This window comes from Pseudophryne corroboree, chromosome 8 (assembly GCF_028390025.1).
Source record: "Pseudophryne corroboree isolate aPseCor3 chromosome 8, aPseCor3.hap2, whole genome shotgun sequence".
In the NCBI taxonomy this organism is placed as follows: Eukaryota; Metazoa; Chordata; class Amphibia; order Anura; family Myobatrachidae; genus Pseudophryne; species Pseudophryne corroboree.
Window position 1 is genome coordinate 204,411,999 of NC_086451.1, and position 4,387 is coordinate 204,416,385.

Here is a 4,387-nt window from a genome sequence, read left to right on the forward strand (position 1 = left end):
ACACCTCTTGGCATATCCAGTACCTACGTCTAAAGCCATTTCAGTCCACTACACTTTTTTAATGAAATGTATAGACCATAGTAAAATAAAAGCAGGTATGTCCAGGTGGTTGACCCACTTTCCTAATCTGTCCATGCCTACTCTGGAAAAGGTCCTGTTATATTCCTGAAAAGTGTTACCAGCCAGTATGTACCTTGAACTTTTTTAAAATATTTACCTTAATACTTACCTTTCCCCACTTCGGCGCTTTCAAATGGGATCCTCAGAAACTCATTCATACCCAAAATGTCACCGGGATGGAGCTGACACTTACCATTGCCTTTGGGCTTGCCCAATTATTCAGTATTTTTGGCACCTAGTCCGCCGATACTTGGAGGCCAAATTAGTAACCTTTGTACATAATTTTTCAATGCGCTGATTAGTATATATCCAGTTCAGGGGATCAATCCTTGTTGGATTATCATATTTATATGATTTGTCTTATTTTCTTATTCAGTATTACAACCATTAGAATACGAGGGTGATAGTGATTTGTATATCCAAAAACACGGCCTCCCCCTATAAAATCTGAATCTCTAGGATTTATTGTTTTTTGGTGATATCCAGCCACAGGAATATTCAATATATGTTTCAAGAATATTTTTGTTCTTTGCTTAAATGTGATATAACAATAGGTGTCTCAGATTGGGGCAACAAACACCTATCAGAATACGGTGTGCTCTTTCATTGCACAGAATCATTTATATCTCATTTAGGGGATTGATCCTTGTCAGATTATCATATCCATATGATTTGCCTGGAGTAACTGTACACTGGAATTGATTGCACATGCTGGAGATTTACTCACCTACGGTCAAACCACACTTAGTATGCCCAACCTCGTCTGATCTTGGAAGCCATACACTGCAGGGCCTGGTCAGTACCCGGTTGGGAGACCACCAGGGAATACTAGGTACCGTAGGTATTTTACTCTCACATCATTTGAGTTTTTCCAGCTTTCTGTGCAGACCCAGGCATCGAATTTCCACCTATAATTAATCCTGATACTCTGACATGTGATAGCTGAACCTAATGGAGCTAGTTTACTCCCACAAAGATTTTTTCAATTTAAAATTTAGGTAATTTTTGGATTATCAAGGGAATAAACATATTTTCGCCCATCTAATTTTTATCGCCCGAGAATTGTAGCAATTATTTATCTATATTTGCCTTCTCCCTTTCTTTTAAGTATATCTCAATAAAAGTTAAGTATTAATATACTCATATTTTCACAATTCATAATTTTCTTATAATTTATCAAAGTGTGCCCTGGAAAAGGCATATAGCTGCTTTTGTCTTTTGCTCTTACTTAAGACCACATTTTCCTTATAGTGTCATGGCAATTGCCATAATGTCTTTTCTTTGTTATATACCAATGCTTGTTTTTGATATACTAATGGTTCTGCTATTGGTTGCCGCTGTTTGATTGTAATAATTACACTGTATTTCCCTTCGCAAATACTCTATCTATACCATGACTTTGTTGCGATGTACAATTTCCCCATTATGTATTTGACTCATGATGTCTAAATAAAACTTAAAAAAAAAAAAAAATGCTTTTATTATGGTACTTTCTGGATATTTCCTCATATAATCATCTACCTACTATTGACCACTGTAGATAATGCTTTTATCTAGAACCACCTGCTGGTCCTTTGGCTGCCAATGTAATACAGGTTGAGTATCCCTTATCCAAAATGCTTGGGACCAGAGGTATTTTGGATATGGGATTTTTCCGTATTTTGGAATAATTGCATACCATAATGAGATATCATGGTGATGGAACCTAAATCTAAGCACAGAATGCATTTATGTGTCATATACACCTTGGCCCTCATTCCGAGTTGTTCGCTCGTTCTTTTTCATCGCATCGCAGTGAAAATCCGCTTAGTACGCATGCGCAATGTTCGCACTGCGACTGCGCCAAGTAACTTTACTATGAAGAAAGTATTTTTACTCACGGCTTTTTCTTCGCTCCGGCGATCGTAATGTGATTGACAGGAAATGGGTGTTACTGGGCGGAAACACGGCGTTTCAGGGGCGTGTGGCTGAAAACGCTACCGTTTCCGGAAAAAACGCAGGAGTGGCCGGGGAAACGGTGGGAGTGCCTGGGCGAACGCTGGGTGTGTTTGTGACGTCAACCAGGAACGACAAGCACTGAAATGATCGCACAGGCAGAGTAAGTCTGGAGCTACTCTGAAACTGCTAAGTAGTTAGTAATCGCAATATTGCGAATACATCGGTCGCAATTTTAAGAAGCTAAGATTCACTCCCAGTAGGCGGCGGCTTAGCGTGTGTAACTCTGCTAAATTCGCCTTGCGACCGATCAACTCGGAATGAGGGCCCTTATACACACAGCCTGAAGGTCATTTTAGCCAATATTTTTTATAACTTTGTGCATTAAACAAAGTGTGTCTACATTCACACAATTCATTTATGTTTCATATACACCTTATACACACAGCCTAAAGGTCATTTAGCACAATATTTTTAATAACTTTGTGTATTAAACAAAGTTTGTGTACATTGAGCCATCAAAAAAACAAAGGTTTCACTATTTCACTCTCACTCGAAAAATTCTGTATTTCGGAATATTCCGTATTTCGGAATATTTGGATATGGGATACTCAACCTGTATACAGGTTGAGTATCCCTTATCCAAATATTCCGAAACATGGAATATTCCGAAATATGGAATTTTTGGAGTGAGACTGAGATAGTGAAATCTTTGTTTTCTGATGGCATAATGTAAACAAACTTTGTTTCTCTAACGTCCTAAGTGGATGCTGGGGACTCCGTAAGGACCATGGGGAATAGCGGCTCCGCAGGAGACTGGGCACATCTAAAGAAAACTTTAGGACTATCTGGTGTGCACTGTCTCCTCCCCCTATGACCCTCCTCCAAGCCTCAGTTAGATCTCTGTGCCCGAACGAGAAGGGTGCACACTAGGGGCTCTCCTGAGCTTCTTAGTGAAAGTTTTAGTTTAGGTTTTTTATTTTCAGTGAGACCTGCTGGCAACAGGCTCACTGCATCGAGGGACTAAGGGGAGAAGAAGCAAACTCACCTGCGTGCAGAGTGGATTGGGCTTCTTAGGCTACTGGACATTAGCTCCAGAGGGACGATCACAGGCCCAGCTTGGATGGGTCCCAGAGCCGCGCCGCCGGCCCCCTTACAGAGCCAGAAGGCAGAAGAGGTCCGGAAAATCGGCAGCAGAAGACGTCCTGTCTTCAACAAGGTAGCGCACAGCACTGCAGCTGTGCGCCATTGCTCTCAGCACACTTCGGTCACTGAGGGTGCAGGGCGCTGGGGGGGGGCGCCCTGAGACGCAATAAAAACACCTTGGATGGCAAAAAATGCATCACATATAGCTCCTGGGCTATATGGATGCATTTAACCCCTGCCAGAATACATAGAAAAACGGGAGATAAGGCCGCCGATAAGGGGGCGGAGCCTATCTCCTCAGCACACTGGCGCCATTTTCCCTCACAGCTCCGTTGGAGGGAAGCTCCCTGACTCTCCCCTGCAGTCACTACACTACAGAAAGGGTTAAAAAAGAGAGGGGGGCACAAATTAGGCGCAGTATTAACTATACAGCAGCTATAAGGGGAAAAACACTTATATAAGGTTATCCCTGTATATATATATAGCGCTCTGGTGTGTGCTGGCAAACTCTCCCTCTGTCTCCCCAAAGGGCTAGTGGGGTCCTGTCCTCTATCAGAGCATTCCCTGTGTGTGTGCTGTATGTCGGCACTTTTGTGTCGACATGTATGAGGAGAAAAATGATGTGGAGACGGAGCAGATTGCCTGTAATAGTGATGCCACCCCCTAGGGGGTCGACACCTGAGTGGATGAACTGTTGGAAGGAATTACGTGACAGTGTCAGCTCTGTATAAAACACAGTGGTTGACATGAGACAGCCGGCTATTCAGCTTGTGCCTGTCCAGACGTCTCATAGGTCGTCAGGGGCTCTAAAGCGCCCGTTACCTCAGATGGCAGATATAGACGCCGACACGGATACTGACTCCAGTGTCGACGGTGAAGAGACGAATGTGACTTCCAGTAGGGACACACGTTACATGATTGAGGCAATGAAAAATGTTTTACACATTTCTGATAATACGAGTACCACCAAAAAAGGGGTATTATGTTCGGTGAGGAAAAACTACCTGTAGTTTTCCTGAATCTGAGAAATTAAATGAGGTGTGTGATGATGCGTGGGTTTCCCCCGATAACAACTGATAATTTCTAAAATGTTATTGGCATTATATCCTTTCCCGCCAGAGGTTAGGGTGCGTTGGGAAACACCCCCTAGGGTGGATAAAGCGCTCACACGCTGGTAAGGGCTCTA

General features: G+C 42.7%; 1 pseudogene; it reads left to right on the forward strand.

Moving 5' to 3' along the window:
- The first annotated feature begins 845 nt into the window (after window positions 1-845).
- Window positions 846-964, forward strand: LOC134950045 (5S ribosomal RNA; annotated as a pseudogene).
- The last annotated feature ends 3,423 nt before the right edge of the window (window positions 965-4,387 follow it).